The following is a 22,543-nucleotide window of genomic DNA, read 5'->3' as shown; positions in this document are numbered from 1 at the left end:
TTCTCAGGTCACAGCAGCCTCAGTGCCTCCTCTGCCAGTGCCATGCTCATGGCTGCTGGCTGTGCTTGTGAGGTCACAGCAGCCTCAGTGCCTCCTAGGCCAGTATCAGGCTCATGGCTGCTGGTTGTGCTTGTGAGGTCACAGCAGCCTGAATGCCTCCTAGGCCAGTGGCAGGCTCATGGCTGCTGGGTGTGCTTGTGAGGTCACAGTAGCCTCAGTGCCTCCTAGGCCAGTATCAGGCTCATGGCTGCTGGCTGTGCTTGTGAGGTCACAGCAGCCTCAGTGCCTCCTAGGCCAGTATCAGGCTCATGGCTGCTGGCTGTGCTTCTGAGGTCACAGAAACCTCAATGCCTCCTAGGCCCGTGGCAGGCTCATGGCTGCTGGCTGTGCTTCTGAGGTCACAGAAACCTGAATGCCTCCTAGGCCAGTGTCAGGCTCATGGCTGCTGGCTGTGATTGTGAGGTCACAGCAGCCTCAGTGCCTCCTAGGCCAGTATCAGGCTCATGGCTGCTGGCTGTGCTTCTGACGTCACAGCAGACTCAGTGCCTCCTAGGCCCGTGCCATGCTCATGGCTGCTGGCTGTGCTTGTGAGGTCACAGCAGCCTCAGTGCCTCCGAGGCCAGTATCAGGCTCATGGCTGCTGGCTGTGCTTGTGAGGTCACAGCAGCCTCAGTGCCTCAAAAGTTAGTGTCCAGCGTCCCCTGCTGGCTGTGCCTGTGAGGTCACAGCAGCCTCAGTGCCTCCTCTGCCAGTGCCATGCTCATGGCTGCTGGCTGTGCTTGTGACGTCACAGCAGCCTGAGTGCCTCCTAGGCCCGTGGCAGGCTCATGGCTGCTGGCTGTGCTTGTGAGGTCACAGCAGCCTCAGTGCCTCCTCTGCCAGTGCCATGCTCATGGCTGCTGGCTGTGCTTGTGACGTCACAGCAGCCTGAGTGCCTCCTAGGCCCGTGGCAGGCTCATGGCTGCTGGCTGTTATTGTGACGTCACAGCAGCCTCAGTGCCTCCTCTGCCAGTGTCAGGCTGGTGGCTGCCGGCTGTGATTGTGAGGTCACAGCAGCCTCAGTGCCTCACAGGCCAGTATCAGGCTCATGGCTGCTGGCTGTGCTTGTGAGGTCACAGCAGCCTCAGTGCCTCCTAGGCCAGTATCAGGCTCATGGCTGCTGGCTGTGCTTCTGAGGTCACAGAAATCTGAATGCCTCCTAGGCCAGTGGCAGGCTCATGGCTGCTGGCTGTGCTTCTGAGGTCACAGCAGCCTCAGTGCCTCATCGTTTAGTGTCCAGCGTCCCCTGCTGGCTGTGCTTGTGAGGTCACAGCAGCCTCAGTGCCTCACAGGCCAGTATCAGGCTCATGGCTGCTGGCTGTGCTTGTGACGTCACAGCAGACTCAGTGCCTCCTAGGCCCGTGCCATGCTGCTGGCTGCTGGCTGTGCTTGTGAGGTCACAGCAGCCTCAGTGCCTCCGAGGCCAGTATCAGGCTCATGGCTGCTGGCTGTGCTTCTGAGGTCACAGCAGCCTCAGGGCCTCCTAGGCCAGTGGCAGGCTCATGGCTGCTGGCTATGATTGTGAGGTCACATCAGCCTCAGTGCTTCATAGTTTAGTGTCCAGCGTCCCCTGCTGGCTGTGCTTGTGAGGTCACAGCAGACTCAGTGCCTCAGAAGTTGGAGTCCAGCGCCCCCTGCTGGCTCTGCTTGTGAGGTCACAGCAGACTCAGTGTCTCCGTGGATAGTGCCATGCTCATGGCTGCTGGCTGTGCTTGTGACGTCACAGCAGAAACAGTGCCTCCTCTGCCCGTGCCATGCTCATGGCTGCTGGCTGTGCTTGTGACGTCACAGCAGCCTCAGTGCCTCTGAGTCCAGGGGCAGTCTCATGGCTGCTGGCTGTGCTTGTGAGGCCACAGCAGCCTGAATGCCTCCTCGGCCAGTGGCAGGCTCATGGCTGCTGGCTGTGCTTGTGAGGTCACAGCAGCCTCAGTGCCTCATCGTTTAGTGTCCAGCGTTCCCTGCTGGCTGTGCTTGTGAGGTCACAGCAGACTCAGTGCCTCAAAACTTAGTGTCCAGCGCCCCCTGCTGGCTCTGCTTGTGAGGTCACAGCAGCCTCAGTGCCTCCTCTGCCAGTGCCAGGGTCATGGCTGCTGGCTGTGCTTGTGAGGTCACACCAGCCTCAGTGCCTCACAGGCCAGTGCCATGCTCATGGCTGCTGGCTGTGCTTCTCAGGTCACAGCAGCCTCAGTGCCTCTGAGTCCAGGGGCAGTCTCATGGCTGCTGGCTGTGCTTGTGAGGTCACAGCAGCCTGAATGCCTCCTAGCCCTGTGGCAGGCTCATGGCTGCTGGCTGTGATTGTGACGTCACAGCAGCCTCAGTGCCTCCTCTGCCAGTGCCATGCTCATGGCTGCTGGCTGTGCTTGTGAGGTCACAGCAGCCTCAGTGCCTCCTAGGCCAGTGTCAGGCTCATGGCTGCTGGTTGTGCTTGTGAGGTCACAGCAGCCTGAATGCCTCCTAGGCCAGTGTCAGGCTCATGGCTGCTGGCTGTGCTTGTGAGGTCACAGCAGCCTCAGTGCCTCACAGGCCAGTATCAGGCTCATGGCTGCTGGCTGTGCTTCTGAGGTCACAGAAACCTGAATGCCTCATAGGCCAGTGCCAGGGTCATGGCTGCTGGCTGTGCTTGTGAGGTCACAGCAGCCTGAATGCCTCCTAGGCCAGTGTCAGGCTCATGGCTGCTGGCTGTGATTGTGAGGTCACAGCAGCCTCAGTGCCTCCTAGGCCAGTATCAGGCTCATGGCTGCTGGCTGTGCTTCTGACGTCACAGCAGACTCAGTGCCTCTTAGGCCCGTGCCATGCTCATGGCTGCTGGCTGTGCTTGTGAGGTCACAGCAGCCTGAATGCCTCCTCTGCCAGTATCAGGCTCATGGCTGCTGGCTGTGCTTGTGAGGTCACAGCAGCCTCAGTGCCTCCTAGGCCAGTGGCAGGCTCATGGCTGCTGGCTGTGATTGTGAGGTCACAGCAGACTCAGTGCTTCATAGTTTAGTGTCCAGCGTCCCCTGCTGGCTGTGCTTGTGAGGTCACAGCAGACTCAGTGCCTCAGAAGTTGGAGTCCAGCGCCCCCTGCTGGCTCTGCTTGTGAGGTCACAGCAGACTCAGTGTCTCCGTGGATAGTGCCATGCTCATGGCTGCTGGCTGTGCTTGTGACGTCACAGCAGACACAGTGCCTCCTCTGCCCGTGCCATGCTCATGGCTGCTGGCTGTACTTCTCAGGTCACAGCAGCCTCAGTGCCTCTGAGTCCAGGGGCAGTCTCATGGCTGCTGGCTGTGCTTGTGAGGTCACAGCAGCCTGAACGCCTCCTAGGCCAGTGGCAGGCTCATGGCTGCTGGCTGTGCTTGTGAGGTCACAGCAGACTCAGTGCCTCACAGGCCAGTGTCAGGCTCATGGCTGCTGGCTGTGATTGTGAGGTCACAGCAGCCTCAGTGCCTCCTCTGCCAGTGCCATGCTCATGGCTGCTGGCTGTGCTTGTGACGTCACAGCAGCCTGAGTGCCTCCTAGGCCCGTGGCAGGCTCATGGCTGCTGGCTGTGCTTGTGAGGTCACAGCAGCCTCAGTGCCTCCTCTGCCAGTGCCATGCTCATGGCTGCTGGCTGTGCTTGTGACGTCACAGCAGCCTGAGTGCCTCCTAGGCCCGTGGCAGGCTCATGGCTGCTGGCTGTGATTGTGACGTCACAGCAGCCTCAGTGCCTCCTCTGCCAGTGCCATGCTCATGGCTGCTGGCTGTGCTTGTGAGGTCACACCAGCCTCAGTGCCTCACAGGCCAGTGCCATGCTCATGGCTGCTGGCTGTGCTTCTCAGGTCACAGCAGCCTCAGTGCCTCTGAGTCCAGGGGCAGTCTCATGGCTGCTGGCTGTGCTTGTGAGGTCACAGCAGCCTGAATGCCTCCTAGCCCTGTGGCAGGCTCATGGCTGCTGGCTGTGATTGTGACGTCACAGCAGCCTCAGTGCCTCCTCTGCCAGTGCCATGCTCATGGCTGCTGGCTGTGCTTGTGAGGTCACAGCAGCCTCAGTGCCTCCTAGGCCAGTGTCAGGCTCATGGCTGCTGGTTGTGCTTGTGAGGTCACAGCAGCCTGAATGCCTCCTAGGCCAGTGTCAGGCTCATGGCTGCTGGCTGTGCTTGTGAGGTCACAGCAGCCTCAGTGCCTCACAGGCCAGTATCAGGCTCATGGCTGCTGGCTGTGCTTCTGAGGTCACAGAAACCTGAATGCCTCATAGGCCAGTGCCAGGGTCATGGCTGCTGGCTGTGCTTGTGAGGTCACAGCAGCCTGAATGCCTCCTAGGCCAGTGTCAGGCTCATGGCTGCTGGCTGTGATTGTGAGGTCACAGCAGCCTCAGTGCCTCCTAGGCCAGTATCAGGCTCATGGCTGCTGGCTGTGCTTCTGACGTCACAGCAGACTCAGTGCCTCTTAGGCCCGTGCCATGCTCATGGCTGCTGGCTGTGCTTGTGAGGTCACAGCAGCCTGAATGCCTCCTCTGCCAGTATCAGGCTCATGGCTGCTGGCTGTGCTTGTGAGGTCACAGCAGCCTCAGTGCCTCCTAGGCCAGTGGCAGGCTCATGGCTGCTGGCTGTGATTGTGAGGTCACAGCAGACTCAGTGCTTCATAGTTTAGTGTCCAGCGTCCCCTGCTGGCTGTGCTTGTGAGGTCACAGCAGACTCAGTGCCTCAGAAGTTGGAGTCCAGCGCCCCCTGCTGGCTCTGCTTGTGAGGTCACAGCAGACTCAGTGTCTCCGTGGATAGTGCCATGCTCATGGCTGCTGGCTGTGCTTGTGACGTCACAGCAGACACAGTGCCTCCTCTGCCCGTGCCATGCTCATGGCTGCTGGCTGTACTTCTCAGGTCACAGCAGCCTCAGTGCCTCTGAGTCCAGGGGCAGTCTCATGGCTGCTGGCTGTGCTTGTGAGGTCACAGCAGCCTGAACGCCTCCTAGGCCAGTGGCAGGCTCATGGCTGCTGGCTGTGCTTGTGAGGTCACAGCAGACTCAGTGCCTCACAGGCCAGTGTCAGGCTCATGGCTGCTGGCTGTGATTGTGAGGTCACAGCAGCCTCAGTGCCTCCTCTGCCAGTGCCATGCTCATGGCTGCTGGCTGTGCTTGTGACGTCACAGCAGCCTGAGTGCCTCCTAGGCCCGTGGCAGGCTCATGGCTGCTGGCTGTGCTTGTGAGGTCACAGCAGCCTCAGTGCCTCCTCTGCCAGTGCCATGCTCATGGCTGCTGGCTGTGCTTGTGACGTCACAGCAGCCTGAGTGCCTCCTAGGCCCGTGGCAGGCTCATGGCTGCTGGCTGTGATTGTGACGTCACAGCAGCCTCAGTGCCTCCTCTGCCAGTGCCATGCTCATGGCTGCTGGCTGTGCTTGTGACGTCACAGCAGCCTGAGTGCCTCCTAGGCCAGTGGCAGGCTCATGGCTGCTGGCTGTGCTTGTGAGGTCACAGCAGCCTCAGTGCCTCCTCTGCCAGTGCCATGCTCATGGCTGCTGGCTGTGCTTGTGAGGTCACAGCAGCCTCAGTGCCTCCTAGGCCAGCATCAGGCTCATGGCTGCTGGTTGTGCTTGGGAGGTCACAGCAGCCTGAATGCCTCCTAGGCCAGTGTCAGGCTCATGGCTGCTGGGTGTGATTGTGAGGTCACAGCAGCCTCAGTGCCTCACAGGCCAGTATCAGGCTCATGGCTGCTGGCTGTGCTTGTGAGGTCACAGCAGCCTCAGTGCCTCCTAGGCCAGTATCAGGCTCATGGCTGCTGGCTGTGCTTCTGAGGTCACAGAAACCTGAATGCCTCATAGGGCAGTATCAGGCTCATGGCTGCTGGCTGTGCTTCTGAGGTCACAGAAACCTGAATGCCTCCTAGGCCAGTGGCAGGCTCATGGCTGCTGGCTGTGCTTGTGAGGTCACAGCAGCCTCAGTGCCTCATCGTTTAGTGTCCAGCGTCCCCTGCTGGCTCTGCTTGTGAGGTCACAGCAGACTCAGTGCCTCATAGTTTAGTGTGCAGCATCCCCTGCTGGCTGTGCTTGTGAGGTCAAAGCAGCCTCAGTACCTCCTCTGCCAGTATCAGGCTCATGGCTGCTGGCTGTGCTTCTGACGTCACAGCAGACTCAGTGCCTCCTAGGCCCGTGCCATGCTCATGGCTGCTGGCTGTGCTTGTGAGGTCACAGCAGCCTCAGTGCATCCTAGGCCAGTATCAGGCTCATGGCTGCTGGCTGTGCTTCTGAGGTCACAGCAGCCTCAGGGCCTCCTAGGCCAGTGGCAGGCTCATGGCTGCTGGCTGTGATTGTGAGGTCACATCAGCATCAGTGCTTCATAGTTTAGTGTCCAGCGTCCCCTGCTGGCTGTGCTTGTGAGGTCACAGCAGACTCAGTGCCTCAGAATTTGGAGTCCAGCGCCCCCTGCTGGCTCTGCTTGTGAGGTCACAGCAGCCTGAACGCCTCCTAGGCCAGTGGCAGGCTCATGGCTGCTGGCTGTGCTTGTGAGGTCACAGCAGCCTCTAGTGCCTCATCGTTTAGTGTCCAGCGTTCCCTGCTGGCTCTGCTTGTGAGGTCACAGCAGACTCAGTGCCTCAAAAGTTAGTGTCCAGCCCCCCCTGCTGGCTCTGCTTGTGAGCTCACAGCAGCCTCAGTGCATCCTCTGTCAGTGCCAGGGTCATGGCTGCTGGCTGTGCTTGTGAGGTCACAGCAGACTCAGTGCCTCCCAGGCCAGTGTCAGGCTCATGGCTGCTGGCTGTGCTTGTGATGTCACAGCAGCCTCAGTGCCTCCTCTGTCAGTGCCATGCTCATGGCTGCTCTCTGTGCTTGTGAGGTCACAGCAGCCTCAGTGCCTCCTAGGCCAGTATCAGGCTCATGGCTGCTGGCTGTGCTTCTGAGGTCACAGCAGCCTCAGGGCCTCCTAGGCCAGTGGCAGGCTCATGGCTGCTGGCTGTGATTGTGAGGTGACATCAGCATCAGTGCTTCATAGTTTAGTGTCCAGCGTCCCCTGCTGGCTGTGCTTGTGAGGTCACAGCAGACTCAATGCCTCAGAAGTTGGAGTCCAGCGCCCCCTGCTGGCTCTACTTGTGAGGTCACAGCAGACTCAGTGTCTCCGTGGATAGTGCCATGCTCATGGCTGCTGGCTGTGCTTGTGACGTCAGAGCAGCCTCAGTGCCTCCTCTGCCCGTGCCATGCTCATGGCTGCTGGCTGTACTTCTCAGGTCACAGAAGCCTCAGTGCCTCTGAGTCCAGGGGCAGTCTCATGGCTGCTGGCTGTGCTTGTGAGGTCACAGCAGCCTGAACGCCTCCTAGGCCAGTGGCAGGCTCATGGCTGCTGGCTGTGCTTGTGAGGTCACAGCAGACTCAGTGCCTCACAGGCCAGTGTCAGGCTCATGGCTGCTGGCTGTGATTGTGAGGTCACAGCAGCCTCAGTGCCTCCTCTGCCAGTGCCATGCTCATGGCTGCTGGCTGTGCTTGTGACGTCACAGCAGCCTGAGTGCCTCCTAGGCCCGTGGCAGGCTCATGGCTGCTGGCTGTGCTTGTGAGGTCACAGCAGCCTCAGTGCCTCCTCTGCCAGTGCCATGCTCATGGCTGCTGGCTGTGCTTGTGACGTCACAGCAGCCTGAGTGCCTCCTAGGCCCGTGGCAGGCTCATGGCTGCTGGCTGTGATTGTGACGTCACAGCAGCCTCAGTGCCTCCTCTGCCAGTGCCATGCTCATGGCTGCTGGCTGTGCTTGTGACGTCACAGCAGCCTGAGTGCCTCCTAGGCCAGTGGCAGGCTCATGGCTGCTGGCTGTGCTTGTGAGGTCACAGCAGCCTCAGTGCCTCCTCTGCCAGTGCCATGCTCATGGCTGCTGGCTGTGCTTGTGAGGTCACAGCAGCCTCAGTGCCTCCTAGGCCAGCATCAGGCTCATGGCTGCTGGTTGTGCTTGGGAGGTCACAGCAGCCTGAATGCCTCCTAGGCCAGTGTCAGGCTCATGGCTGCTGGGTGTGATTGTGAGGTCACAGCAGCCTCAGTGCCTCACAGGCCAGTATCAGGCTCATGGCTGCTGGCTGTGCTTCTGAGGTCACAGAAACCTGAATGCCTCATAGGGCAGTATCAGGCTCATGGCTGCTGGCTGTGCTTCTGAGGTCACAGAAACCTGAATGCCTCCTAGGCCAGTGGCAGGCTCATGGCTGCTGGCTGTGCTTGTGAGGTCACAGCAGCCTCAGTGCCTCATCGTTTAGTGTCCAGCGTCCCCTGCTGGCTCTGCTTGTGAGGTCACAGCAGACTCAGTGCCTCATAGTTTAGTGTGCAGCATCCCCTGCTGGCTGTGCTTGTGAGGTCAAAGCAGCCTCAGTACCTCCTCTGCCAGTATCAGGCTCATGGCTGCTGGCTGTGCTTCTGACGTCACAGCAGACTCAGTGCCTCCTAGGCCCGTGCCATGCTCATGGCTGCTGGCTGTGCTTGTGAGGTCACAGCAGCCTCAGTGCCTCCTAGGCCAGTATCAGGCTCATGGCTGCTGGCTGTGCTTCTGAGGTCACAGCAGCCTCAGGGCCTCCTAGGCCAGTGGCAGGCTCATGGCTGCTGGCTGTGATTGTGAGGTCACATCAGCATCAGTGCTTCATAGTTTAGTGTCCAGCGTCCCCTGCTGGCTGTGCTTGTGAGGTCACAGCAGACTCAGTGCCTCAGAATTTGGAGTCCAGCGCCCCCTGCTGGCTCTGCTTGTGAGGTCACAGCAGCCTCAGTGCCTCCTCTGCCAGTGCCAGGGTCATGGCTGCTGGCTGTGCTTGTGAGGTCACACCAGCCTCAGTGCCTCACAGGCCAGTGTCAGGCTCATGGCTGCTGGCTGTGATTGTGAGGTCACAGCAGCCTCAGTGCCTCCTCTGCCAGTGCCATGCTCATGGCTGCTGGCTGTGCTTGTGACGTCACAGCAGCCTGAGTGCCTCCTACGCCCGTGGCAGGCTCATGGCTGCTGGCTGTGATTGTGACGTCACAGCAGCCTCAGTGCCTCCTCTGCCAGTGCCATGCTCATGGCTGCTGGCTGTGCTTGTGACGTCACAGTAGCCTCAGTGCCTCCTAGGCCCGTGGCAGGCTCATGGCTGCTGGCTGTGCTTCTGACGTCACAGCAGACTCAGTGCCTCCTCTGCCAGTGCCATGCTCATGGCTGCTGGCTGTGCTTGTGAGGTCACAGCAGCCTCAGTGCCTCCTAGGCCAGTGTCAGGCTCATGGCTGCTGGTTGTGCTTGTGAGGTCACAGCAGCCTGAATGCCTCCTAGGCCAGTGTCAGGCTCATGGCTGCTGGGTGTGATTGTGACGTCACAGCAGCCTCAGTGCCTCACAGGCCAGTTTCAGGCTCATGGCTGCTGGCTCTGATTGTGAGGTCACAGCAGACTCAGTGCCTCCTAGGCCAGTATCAGGCTCATGGCTGCTGGCTGTGCTTCTGAAGTCACAGAAACCTGAATGCCTCATAGGCCAGCGGCAGGCTCATGGCTGCTGGCTGTGCTTCTGAGGTCACAGAAACCTGAATGCCTCCTAGGCCAGTGTCAGGCTCATGGCTGCTGGCTGTGCTTGTGAGGTCACAGCAGCCTCAGTGCCTCCTAGGCCAGTATCAGGCTCATGGCTGCTGGCTGTGCTTCTGACGTCACAGCAGACTCAGTGCCTCCTAGGCCCGTGCCATGCTCATGGCTGCTGGCTGTGCTTGTGAGGTCACAGCAGCCTGAGTGCCTCCTCTGCCAGTATCAGGCTCATGGCTGCTGGCTGTGCTTGTGAGGTCACAGCAGCCTCAGTGCCTCCTAGGCCAGTGGCAGGCTCATGGCTGCTGGCTGTGCTTCTGAGGTCACAGCAGCCTCAGTGCATCCTCTGCCAGTGCCAGGGTCATGGCTGCTGGCTGTGCTTGTGAGGTCACAGCAGACTCAGTGCCTCACAGGCCAGTATCAGGCTCATGGCTGCTGGCTGTGATTGTGAGGTCACAGCAGCCTCAGTGCCTCCTCTGTCAGTGCCATGCTCATGGCTGCTCTCTGTGCTTGTGAGGTCACAGCAGCCTCAGTGCCTCCTAGGCCAGTATCAGGCTCATGGCTGCTGGCTGTGCTTGTGAGGTCACAGCAGCCTCAGGGCCTCCTAGGCCAGTGGCAGGCTCATGGCTGCTGGCTGTGATTGTGAGGTCACATCAGCATCAGTGCTTCATAGTTTAGTGTCCAGCGTTCCCTGCTGGCTGTGCTTGTGAGGTCACAGCAGACTCAGTGCCTCAGAAGTTGGAGTCCAGCGCCCCCTGCTGGCTCTGCTTGTGAGGTCACAGCAGACTCAGTGTCTCCGTGGATAGTGCCATGCTCATGGCTGCTGGCTGTGCTTGTGACGTCACAGCAGACACAGTGAGTCCTCTGCCCGTGCCATGCTCATGGCTGCTGGCTGTACTTCTCAGGTCACAGCAGCCTTAGGGCCTCGGAGTCCAGGGGCAGTCTCATGGCTGCTGGCTGTGCTTGTGACGTCACAGCAGCCTGAACGCCTCCTAGGCCAGTGGCAGGCTCATGGCTGCTGGCTGTGCTTGTGAGGTCACAGCAGCCTCAGTGCCTCATCGTTTAGTGTCCAGCGTTCCCTGCTGGCTCTGCTTGTGAGGTCACAGCAGACTCAGTGCCTCAAAAGTTAGTGTCCAGCCCCCCCTGCTGGCTCTGCTTGTGAGCTCACAGCAGCCTCAGTGCATCCTCTGCCAGTGCCAGGGTCATGGCTGCTGGCTGTGCTTGTGAGGTCACAGCAGACTCAGTGCCTCCCAGGCCAGTGTCAGGCTCATGGCTGCTGGCTGTGATTGTGAGGTCACAGTAGCCTCAGTGCCTCCTCTGCCAGTGCCATGCTCATGGCTGCTGGCTGTGCTTGTGACGTCACAGCAGCCTCAGTGCCTCCTAGGCCCGTGGCAGGCTCATGGCTGCTGGCTGTGATTGTGAGGTCACAGCAGCCTCAGTGCCTCCTCTGCCAGTGCCATGCTCATGGCTGCTGGCTGTGCTTGTGACGTCACAGCAGCCTGAGTGCCTCCTAGGCCCGAGGCAGGCTCATGGCTGCTGGCTGTTATTGTGACGTCACAGCAGCCTCAGTGCCTCCTCTGCCAGTGCCATGCTCATGGCTGCTGGCTGTGCTTGTGAGGTCACAGCAGCCTCAGTGCCTCATAATTTAGTGTCCAGCGTCCCCTGCTGGCTCTGATTGTGAGGTCACAGCAGACTCAGTGGCTCATAGGTTAGTGTGCAGCGCCCCCTGCTGGCTGTGCTTGTGAGGTCACAGCAGCCTCAGTGCCTCCTAGGCCAGTATCAGGCTCATGGCTGCTGGCTGTGCTTGTGAGGTCACAGCAGACTCAGTGCCTCCTCTGCCAGTGCCATGCTCATGGCTGCTGGCTGTGCTTGTGAGGTCACAGCAGCCTCAGTGCCTCCTAGGCCAGTATCAGGCTCATGGCTGCTGGCTGTGCTTCTGAGGTCACAGCAGCCTCAGGGCCTCCTAGGCCAGTGGCAGGCTCATGGCTGCTGGCTGTGCTTCTGAGGTCACATCAGCCTCAGTGCTTCATAGTTTAGTGTCCAGCGACCCCTGCTGGCTGTGCTTGTGAGGTCACAGCAGACTCAGTGCCTCAGAATTTGGAGTCCAGCGCCCCCTGCTGTCTCTGCTTGTGAGGTCACAGCAGACTCAGTGTCTCCGTGGATAGTGCCATGCTCATGGCTGCTGGCTGTGCTTGTGACGTCACAGCAGACACAGTGCCTCCTCTGCCAGTGCCATGCTCATGGCTGCTGGCTGTGCTTGTGAGGTCACAGCAGACTCAGTGCCTCTCAGGCCAGTATCAGGCTCATGGCTGCTGGCTGTGATTGTGAAGTCACAGCAGCCTGAGTGCCTCATAGTTTAGTGTCCAGCGTCCCCTGATGGCTGTGCTTGTGAGGTCACAGCAGCCTCAGTGCCTCATAGATTAGTGTCCATCGCCCCCTGCTGGCTGTGCTTGTGACGTCACAGCAGCCTCAGTGCCTCCTAGGCCAATATCAGGCTCCTGGCTGCTGGCTGTGCTTGTGAGGTCACAGCAGCCTCAGTGCCTCTTAGACCAATGTCAGGCTCATGGCTGCTGGCTGTGCTTGTGAGGTCACAGCAGCCTCAGTGCCTCCTAGGCTAGTGTCCATCTCCCCCTACTGGCTGTGCTTGTGAGGTCACAGCAGCCTCAGTGCCTCACAGGCCAGTATCAGGCTCATGGCTGCTGGCTCTGCTTGTGACGTCACAGCAGCCTCAGTGCCTCCTCTGCCACTGCCATGCTCATGGCTGCTGGCTGTGATTGTGAGGTCACAGCAGACTCAGTGCCTCCTAGGCCAGTATCAGGCTCATGGCTGCTGGCTGTGCTTCTGAGGTCACAGAAGCCTGAATGCCTCCTAGGCCAGTGGCAGGCTCATGGCTGCTGGGTGTGATTGTGAGGTCACAGCAGACTCAGTGCCTCCTAGGCCAGTGGAAGGCTCATGACTGCTGGCTGTGATTGTGAGGTCACAGCAGCCTCAGTGCCTCATACTTTAGTGTCCAGCATCCCCTGCTGGCTCTGCTTGTGAGGTCACAGCAGACTCAGTGCCTCAAAACTTAGTCTCCAGCGCCCCCTGCTGGCTGTGATTTTGAGGTCACAGCAGACTCAGTTCCTCAAAAGTTGGTGTCCAGCGCCCCCTGCTGGCTGTGCTTGTGAGGTCACAGCAGACTCAGTGTCTCCGTGGATAGCGCCATGCTCACGGCTGCTGGCTGTGCTTGTGACGTCACAGCAGACTCAGTGCCTCCTAGGCCCGTGCCATGCTCATGGCTGCTGGCTGTGCTTGTGAGGTCACTGCAGCCTCAGTGCCTCCCAGGCCAGTATCAGCCTCATGGCTGCTGGCTCTGCTTGTGAGGTCACAGCAGACTCAGTGCCTCAAAACTTAGTCTCCATCGCCCCCTGCTGGCTGTGATTTTGAGGTCACAGCAGACTCAGTTCCTCAAAAGTTGGTGTCCAGCGCCCCCTGCTGGCTGTGCTTGTGAGGTCACAGCAGACTCAGTGTCTCCGTGGATAGCGCCATGCTCACGGCTGCTGGCTGTGCTTGTGACGTCACAGCAGACTCAGTGCCTCCTAGGCCCGTGCCATGCTCATGGCTGCTGGCTGTGCTTGTGAGGTCACTGCAGCCTCAGTGCCTCCCAGGCCAGTATCAGCCTCATGGCTGCTGGCTGTGCTTCTGAGGTCACAGCAGCCTCAGTGACTCTGTGGAGAGTGCCATGCTCATGGCTGCTGGCTGTGCTTGTGAGGTCACAGCAGCCTCAGTGCCTCTGAGTCCAGGGGCAGGCTCATGGCTGCTGGCTGTGCTTGTGAGGTCACAGCAGCCTGAATGCCTCCTCGGCCAGTGGCAGGCTCATGGCTGCTGGCTGTGCTTGTGAGGTCACAGCAGCCTCAGTGCCTCATCGTTTAGTGTCCAGCGTCCCCTGCTGGCTGTGCTTGTGAGGTCACAGCAGCCTCAGTGCCTCCTCTGCCAGTTCCAGGGTCATGGCTGCTGGCTGTGCTTGTGAGGTCACACCAGCCTCAGTGCCTCCCAGGCCAGTGTCAGGCTCATGGCTGCTGGCTGTGCTTGTGAGGTCACAGCAGACTCAGTGCCTCCTCTGCCAGTGCCGTGCTCATGGCTGCTGGCTGTGCTTGTGACGTCACAGCAGCCTCAGTGCCTCCTAGGCCCGTGGCAGGCTCATGGCTGCTGGCTATGATTGTGACGTCACAGCAGCCTCAGTGCCTCCTCTGCCAGTGCCATGCTCATGGCTGCTGGCTGTGCTTGTGAGGTCACAGCAGCCTGAATGCCTCCTAGGCCAGTGGCAGGCTCATGGCTGCTGGCTGTGCTTGTGAGGTCACAGCAGCCTTAGTGCCTCATAGGTAAGTGTCCAGCATCCCCTGCTGGGTCTGCTTGTGAGGTCACAGCAGACTCAGTGCCTCATAGGTTAGTGTGCAGCGCCCCCTGCTGGCTGTGCTTGTGAGGTCACAGCAGCCTCAGTGCCTCATAATTTAGTGTCCAGCGTCCCCTGCTGGCTGTGCTTGTGAGGTCACAGCAGCCTCAGTGCCTCACAGGCCAGTATCAGGCTCATGGCTGCTGGCTGTGCTTGTGAGGTCACAGCAGACTCAGTGCCTCCTCTGCCAGTGCCATGCTCATGGCTGCTGGCTGTGCTTGTGAGGTCACAGCAGCCTCAGTGCCTCCTAGGCCAGTGTCAGGCTCATGGCTGCTGGCTGTGCTTCTGAGGTCACAGCAGCCTCAGGGCCTCCTAGGCCAGTGGCAGGCTCATGGCTGCTGGCTGTGCTTCTGAGGTCACATCAGCCTCAGTGCTTCATAGTTTAGTGTCCAGCGACCCCTGCTGGCTGTGCTTGTGAGGTCACAGCAGACTCAGTGCCTCAGAATTTGGAGTCCAGCGCCCCCTGCTGTCTCCGCTTGTGAGGTCACAGCAGACTCAGTGTCTCCGTGGATAGTGCCATGCTCATGGCTGCTGGCTGTGCTTGTGACGTCACAGCAGACACAGTGCCTCCTCTGCCAGTGCCATGCTCATGGCTGCTGGCTGTGCTTCTCAGGTCACAGCAGCCTCAGTGCCTCTGAGTCCAGGGACATTCTCATGGCTGCTGGCTGTGCTTGTGAGGTCACAGCAGCCTGAACGCCTCCTAGGCCAGTGGCAGGCTCATGGCTGCTGGCTGTGCTTGTGAGGTCACAGCAGCCTCAGTGCCTCATCGATTAGTGACCAGCGTCCCCTGATGGCTCTGCTTGTGAGGTCACAGCAGCCTCAGTGCCTCAAAACTTAGTCTGCAGCGCCCCCTGCTGCCTGTGCTTGTGAGGTCACAGCAGACTCAGTGCCTCTCTGGCCAGTGGCAGGCTCATGGCTGCTGGCTGTGATTGTGAGGTCACAGCAGACTCAGTGCCTCAAAAGTTAGTCTACAGCGGCCCCTGCTGGCTGTGCTTCTGAGGTCACAGCAGCCTCAGTGCCTCACAGGCCAGTGCCATGCTCATGGCTGCTGGCTGTGCTTGTGAGGTCACAGCAGCCTCAGTGCCTCCCAGGCCAATATCAGGCTCATGGCTGCTGGCTGTGCTTGTGAGGTCACAGCAGCCTCAGTGCCTCTGAGTCCAGTGGCAGTCTCATGGCTGCTGGCTGTGCTTGTGAGGTCACAGCAGTCTGAATGCCTCCTAGCCCTGTGTCAGTCTCATGGCTGCTGGCTGTGATTGTGAGGTCACAGCAGCCTCAGTGCCTCATAGGTTAGTGTCCAGTGTCCACTGCTGGCTCTGCTTGTGAGCTCACAGCAGCCTCAGTGCCTCACAGGCCAGTGGCGGGCTCATGGCTGCTGGCTGTGCTTGTGAGGTCACAGCACCTTCAATGCCTCCTCTGCCAGTGCCATACTCATGGCTGCTGGCTGTGCTTCTGAGGTCACAGCAACGTCAGTGTCTCCTAGGACAGTGTCAGGTTCATGGCTGCTGACTGTGCTTCTGAGGTCACAGAGGCCTGAATGCCTCCTAGGCCAGTGTCAGGCTCATGGCTGCTGGCTGTTCTTGTGAGGTCACACCATCCTCACTGCCTCATAGTTTAGTGTCCAGCGCCCCCTGCTGGCTCTGCTTCTGAGGTCACACCACACTCAGTGCCTCAAAAGTTAGGGTGCAGCACCCCCTACTGGCTGTGCTTGTGAGGTCACAGCAGACTCAGTGCCTCTCAGGCCAGTATCAGGCTCATGGCTGCTGGCTGTGATTGTGAAGTCACAGCAGCCTGAGTGCCTCATAGTTTAGTGTCCAGCGTCCCCTGATGGCTGTGCTTGTGAGGTCACAGCAGCCTCAGTGCCTCATAGATTAGTGTCCATCGCCCCCTGCTGGCTGTGCTTGTGACGTCACAGCAGCCTCAGTGCCTCCTAGGCCAATATCAGGCTCCTGGCTGCTGGCTGTGCTTGTGAGGTCACAGCAGCCTCAGTGCCTCTTAGACCAATGTCAGGCTCATGGCTGCTGGCTGTGCTTGTGAGGTCACAGCAGCCTCAGTGCCTCCTCGGCTAGTGTCCATCTCCCCCTACTGGCTGTGCTTGTGAGGTCACAGCAGCCTCAGTGCCTCACAGGCCAGTATCAGGCTCATGGCTGCTGGCTCTGCTTGTGACGTCACAGCAGCCTCAGTGCCTCTCAGGCCAGTGGCAGTCTCATGGCTGCTGGCTGTGATTGTGAGGTCACAGCAGACTCAGTGCCTCCTAGGCCAGTATCAGGCTCATGGCTGCTGGCTGTGCTTCTGAGGTCACAGAAGCCTGAATGCCTCCTAGGCCAGTGGCAGGCTCATGGCTGCTGGGTGTGATTGTGAGGTCACAGCAGACTCAGTGCCTCCTAGGCCAGTGGAAGGCTCATGGCTGCTGGCTGTGATTGTGAGGTCACAGCAGCCTCAGTGCCTCATACTTTAGTGTCCAGCATCCCCTGCTGGCTCTGCTTGTGAGGTCACAGCAGACTCAGTGCCTCAAAACTTAGTCTCCAGCGCCCCCTGCTGGCTGTGATTTTGAGGTCACAGCAGACTCAGTTCCTCAAAAGTTGGTGTCCAGCGCCCCCTGCTGGCTGTGCTTGTGAGGTCACAGCAGACTCAGTGTCTCCGTGGATAGCGCCATGCTCACGGCTGCTGGCTGTGCTTGTGACGTCACAGCAGACTCAGTGCCTCATAGGCCCGTGCCATGCTCATGGCTGCTGGCTGTGCTTGTGAGGTCACTGCAGCCTCAGTGCCTCCCAGGCCAGTATCAGCCTCATGGCTGCTGGCTGTGCTTGTGAGGTCACAGCAGACTCAGTGCCTCAAAATTTAGTGTCCAGCGTCCCCTGCTGGCTGTGCCTGTGAGGACACAGCAGCCCCAGTGCCTCCTCTGCCAGTTTCAGGGGCATGGCTGCTGGCTGTGCTTCTGAGGTCACAGCAGCCTCAGTGACTCTGTGGAGAGTGCCATGCTCATGGCTGCTGGCTGTGCTTGTGAGGTCACAGCAGCCTCAGTGCCTCTGAGTCCAGGGGCAGGCTCATGGCTGCTGGCTGTACTTGTGAGGTCACAGCAGCCTGAATGCCTCCTCGGCCAGTGGCAGGCTCATGGCTGCTGGCTGTGCTTGTGAGGTCACAGCAGCCTCAGTGCCTCATCGTTTAGTGTCCAGCGTCCCCTGCTGGCTGTGCTTGTGAGGTCACAGCAGCCTCAGTGCCTCCTCTGCCAGTTCCAGGGTCATGGCTGCTGGCTGTGCTTGTGAGGTCACACCAGCCTCAGTGCCTCCCAGGCCAGTGTCAGGCTCATGGCTGCTGGCTGTGCTTGTGAGGTCACAGCAGACTCAGTGCCTCCTCTGCCAGTGCCGTGCTCATGGCTGCTGGCTGTGCTTGTGACGTCACAGCAGCCTCAGTGCCTCCTAGGCCCGTGGCAGGCTCATGGCTGCTGGCTATGATTGTGACGTCACAGCAGCCTCAGTGCCTCCTCTGCCAGTGCCATGCTCATGGCTGCTGGCTGTGATTGTGAGGTCACAGCAGCCTGAATGCCTCCTAGGCCAGTGGCAGGCTCATGGCTGCTGGCTGTGCTTGTGAGGTCACAGCAGCCTTAGTGCCTCATAGGTAAGTGTCCAGCGTCCCCTGCTGGGTCTGCTTGTGAGGTCACAGCAGACTCAGTGCCTCATAGGTTAGTGTGCAGCGCCCCCTGCTGGCTGTGCTTGTGAGGTCACAGCAGCCTCAGTGCCTCCTAGCCAAGTATCAGGCTCATGGCTGCTGGCTGTGCTTCTGAGGTTATAGCAGCCTCAGTGCCTCACAGGCCAGTGTCAGGCTCATGGCTGCTGGCTGTCATTGTGAGGTCACAGCAGCCTGAGTGCCTCCTCTGCCAGTGCCAGGGTCATGGCTGCTGGCTGTGCTTGTGAGGTCACACCAGCCTCAGTGCCTCACAGGCCAGTGTCAGGCTCATGGCTGCTGGCTGTCATTGTGAGGTCACAGCAGCCTCAGTGCCTCCTCTGCCAGTGCCATGCTCATGGCTGCTGGCTGTGCTTGTGACGTCACAGCAGCCTGAGTGCCTCCTAGGCCCGTGGCAGGCTCATGGCTGCTGGCTGTGATTGTGAGGTCACAGCAGCCTGAGTACCTCCTCTGCCAGTGCCAAGCTCATGGCTGCTGGCTGTCATTGTTACGTCACAGCAGCCTGAGTGCCCCCTAGGCCCGTGGCAGGCTCATGGCTGCTGGCTGTGCTTGTGACGTCACAGCAGCCTCAGTGCCTCCTCTGCCAGTGCCATGCTCATGGCTGCTGGCTGTGCTTTTGAGGTCACAGCAGCCTCAGTGCCTCCTAGGCCAGTATCAGGCTCATGGCTGCTTGTTGTGCTTGTGAGGTCACAGCAGCCTGAATGCCTCCTAGGCCAGTGTCAGGCTCATGGCTGCTGGCTGTGCTTGTGAGGTCACAGCAGCCTCAGTGCCTCACAGGCCAGTATCAGGCTCATGGCTGCTGGCTGTGATTGTGAGGTCACAGCAACCTCAGTGCCTCCTAGGCCAGTATCAGGCTCATGGCTGCTGGCTGTGCTTCTGAGGTCACAGCAGGCTGAATGCCTCCTAGACCAGTGGCAGGCTCATGGCTGCTGGCTGTGCTTGTGAGGTCACAGCAGCCTCAGTGCCTCATAGGTTAGTGTGCAGCGCCCCCTTCTGGCTGTGCTTGTGAGGTCACAGCAGACTCAGTGCCTCATAGGTTAGTGTGCAGCGCCCCCTGCTGGCTCTGCTTGTGAGGTCACATCAGACTCAGTGCCTCAAAAGTTAGTGTCCAGCCCCCCCTGCTGGCTGTGCTTGTGAGGTCACAGCAGCCTCAGTGAATCCTCTGCCCGTGTCAGGGTCATGGCTGCTGGCTGTGCTTGTGAGGTCACAGCAGCCTCAGTTCCTCCTAGGCCCGTGGCAGGCTCATGGCTGCTGGCTGTGTTTCTGAGGTCACAGAAGCCTGAATGCCTCCTAGGCCAGTGGCAGGCTCATGGCTGCTGGCTGTGCTTCTGAGGTCACAGCAGCCTCAGTGCCTCATCGTTTAGTGTCCAGCGTTCCCTGCTGGCTCTGCTTGTGAGGTCACAGCAGACTCAGTGCCTCAAAACTTAGTCTGCAGCATCCCCTGCTGGCTGTGCTTGTGAGGTCACAGCAGCCTCAGTGCCTCACAGGCCAGTGCCATGCTCATGGCTACTGGCTGTGCTTGTGAGGTCACAGCAGCCTCAGTGCCTCACAGGCCAGTGCCATGCTCATGGCTGCTGGCTGTGCTTCTGAGTTCACAGCAGCCTCAGTGCCTCCTAGGCCAGTATGATGCTCATGGCTGCTGGCTGTGCTTCTGAGGTCACAGCAGCCTCAGGGCCTCCTCTGCCAGTGGCAGTCTCATGGCTGCTGGCTGTGCTTGTGAGGTTACAGAAGCCTGAATGCCTCCTAGCCCTGTGGCAATCTCATGGCTGCTGGCTCTGCTTGTGAGGTCACAGCAGCCTCAGTGCCTCACAGGCCAGTGTCAGGCTCATGGCTGCTGGCTGTGATTGTGAGGTCACAGCAGCCTGAATGCCTCCTCTGCCAGTGCCATGCTCATGGCTGCTGGCTCTGCTTCTGAGGTCACACCAGCCTCAGTGCCTCAAAAGTTAGTCTGCAGCGCCCCCTGCTGGCTGTGCTTGTGAGGTCACAGCAGACTCAGTGCCTCCTCTGCCAGTGCCATGCTCATGGCTGCTGGCTGTGCTTGTGACGTCACAGCAGCCTGAGTGCCTCCTAGGCCCGTGGCAGGCTCATGGCTGCTGGCTGTGCTTTTGAGGTCACAGCAGCCTCAGTGCCTCCTCTGCCAGTGCCATGCTCATGGCTGCTGGCTGTGCTTGTGATGTAACAGCAGCCTCAGTGCCTCCCAGGCCCGTGGCAGGCTCATGGCTGCTGGCTGTGCTTCTGAGGTCACAGCAGCCTCAGTGCCTCCTAGGCCAGTGGCAGGCTCATGGCTGCTGGCTGTGCTTCTGAGGTCACAGCAGTCTCAGTGCCTCATAGTTTAGTGTCCAGCGCCACCTGGTGGCTGTGCTTGTGAGGTCACAGCAGCCTCAGTGCCTCTCAGGCCAGGATCAGGCTCATGGCTGCTGGCTGTGTTTGTGAGGTCACAGCAGCCTCAGTGCCTCCTAGGCCAGTGGCAGGCTCATGGCTGCTGGCTGTGATTGTGAGGTCACAGCAGCCTCAGTGCCTCCTCTGCCAGTGGCATGCTCATGGCTGCTGGCTGTGATTGTGAGGTCACAGCAGCCTCAGTTCCTCAAAAGTTGGTGTCCATCGCCCCCTGCTGGCTGTGCTTGTGAGGTCACAGCAGCCTCAGTGCCTCCCAGGCCAATATCAGGCTCATGGCTGCTGGCTGTGCTTGTGAGGTCACAGCACCTTCAATGCCTCCTCTGCCAGTGCCATACTCATGGCTGCTGGCTGTGCTTCTGAGGTCACAGCAACGTCAGTGTCTCCTAGGACAGTGTCAGGTTCATGGCTGCTGACTGTGCTTCTGAGGTCACAGAGGCCTGAATGCCTCCTAGGCCAGTGTCAGGCTCATGGCTGCTGGCTGTTCTTGTGAGGTCACACCATCCTCACTGCCTCATAGTTTAGTGTCCAGCGCCCCCTGCTGGCTCTGCTTCTGAGGTCACACCACACTCAGTGCCTCAAAAGTTAGGGTGCAGCACCCCCTACTGGCTGTGCTTGTGAGGTCACAGCAGACTCAGTGCCTCTCAGGCCAGTATCAGGCTCATGGCTGCTGGCTGTGATTGTGAAGTCACAGCAGCCTGAGTGCCTCATAGTTTAGTGTCCAGCGTCCCCTGATGGCTGTGCTTGTGAGGTCACAGCAGCCTCAGTGCCTCATAGATTAGTGTCCATCGCCCCCTGCTGGCTGTGCTTGTGACGTCACAGCAGCCTCAGTGCCTCCTAGGCCAATATCAGGCTCCTGGCTGCTGGCTGTGCTTGTGAGGTCACAGCAGCCTCAGTGCCTCTTAGACCAATGTCAGGCTCATGGCTGCTGGCTGTGCTTGTGAGGTCACAGCAGCCTCAGTGCCTCCTCGGCTAGTGTCCATCTCCCCCTACTGGCTGTGCTTGTGAGGTCACAGCAGCCTCAGTGCCTCACAGGCCAGTATCAGGCTCATGGCTGCTGGCTCTGCTTGTGACGTCACAGCAGCCTCAGTGCCTCTCAGGCCAGTGGCAGTCTCATGGCTGCTGGCTGTGATTGTGAGGTCACAGCAGACTCAGTGCCTCCTAGGCCAGTATCAGGCTCATGGCTGCTGGCTGTGCTTCTGAGGTCACAGAAGCCTGAATGCCTCCTAGGCCAGTGGCAGGCTCATGGCTGCTGGGTGTGATTGTGAGGTCACAGCAGACTCAGTGCCTCCTAGGCCAGTGGAAGGCTCATGGCTGCTGGCTGTGATTGTGAGGTCACAGCAGCCTCAGTGCCTCATACTTTAGTGTCCAGCATCCCCTGCTGGCTCTGCTTGTGAGGTCACAGCAGACTCAGTGCCTCAAAACTTAGTCTCCAGCGCCCCCTGCTGGCTGTGATTTTGAGGTCACAGCAGACTCAGTTCCTCAAAAGTTGGTGTCCAGCGCCCCCTGCTGGCTGTGCTTGTGAGGTCACAGCAGACTCAGTGTCTCCGTGGATAGCGCCATGCTCACGGCTGCTGGCTGTGCTTGTGACGTCACAGCAGACTCAGTGCCTCATAGGCCCGTGCCATGCTCATGGCTGCTGGCTGTGCTTGTGAGGTCACTGCAGCCTCAGTGCCTCCCAGGCCAGTATCAGCCTCATGGCTGCTGGCTGTGCTTGTGAGGTCACAGCAGACTCAGTGCCTCAAAATTTAGTGTCCAGCGTCCCCTGCTGGCTGTGCCTGTGAGGACACAGCAGCCCCAGTGCCTCCTCTGCCAGTTTCAGGGGCATGGCTGCTGGCTGTGCTTCTGAGGTCACAGCAGCCTCAGTGACTCTGTGGAGAGTGCCATGCTCATGGCTGCTGGCTGTGCTTGTGAGGTCACAGCAGCCTCAGTGCCTCTGAGTCCAGGGGCAGGCTCATGGCTGCTGGCTGTACTTGTGAGGTCACAGCAGCCTGAATGCCTCCTCGGCCAGTGGCAGGCTCATGGCTGCTGGCTGTGCTTGTGAGGTCACAGCAGCCTCAGTGCCTCATCGTTTAGTGTCCAGCGTCCCCTGCTGGCTGTGCTTGTGAGGTCACAGCAGCCTCAGTGCCTCCTCTGCCAGTTCCAGGGTCATGGCTGCTGGCTGTGCTTGTGAGGTCACACCAGCCTCAGTGCCTCCCAGGCCAGTGTCAGGCTCATGGCTGCTGGCTGTGCTTGTGAGGTCACAGCAGACTCAGTGCCTCCTCTGCCAGTGCCGTGCTCATGGCTGCTGGCTGTGCTTGTGACGTCACAGCAGCCTCAGTGCCTCCTAGGCCCGTGGCAGGCTCATGGCTGCTGGCTATGATTGTGACGTCACAGCAGCCTCAGTGCCTCCTCTGCCAGTGCCATGCTCATGGCTGCTGGCTGTGATTGTGAGGTCACAGCAGCCTGAATGCCTCCTAGGCCAGTGGCAGGCTCATGGCTGCTGGCTGTGCTTGTGAGGTCACAGCAGCCTTAGTGCCTCATAGGTAAGTGTCCAGCGTCCCCTGCTGGGTCTGCT

The sequence above is a fragment of the Dromaius novaehollandiae genome, unplaced genomic scaffold (genome assembly GCF_036370855.1).
Source record: "Dromaius novaehollandiae isolate bDroNov1 unplaced genomic scaffold, bDroNov1.hap1 HAP1_SCAFFOLD_38, whole genome shotgun sequence".
Lineage (NCBI taxonomy): Eukaryota > Metazoa > Chordata > Aves > Casuariiformes > Dromaiidae > Dromaius > Dromaius novaehollandiae.
This window is presented reverse-complemented; position numbering follows the sequence as displayed.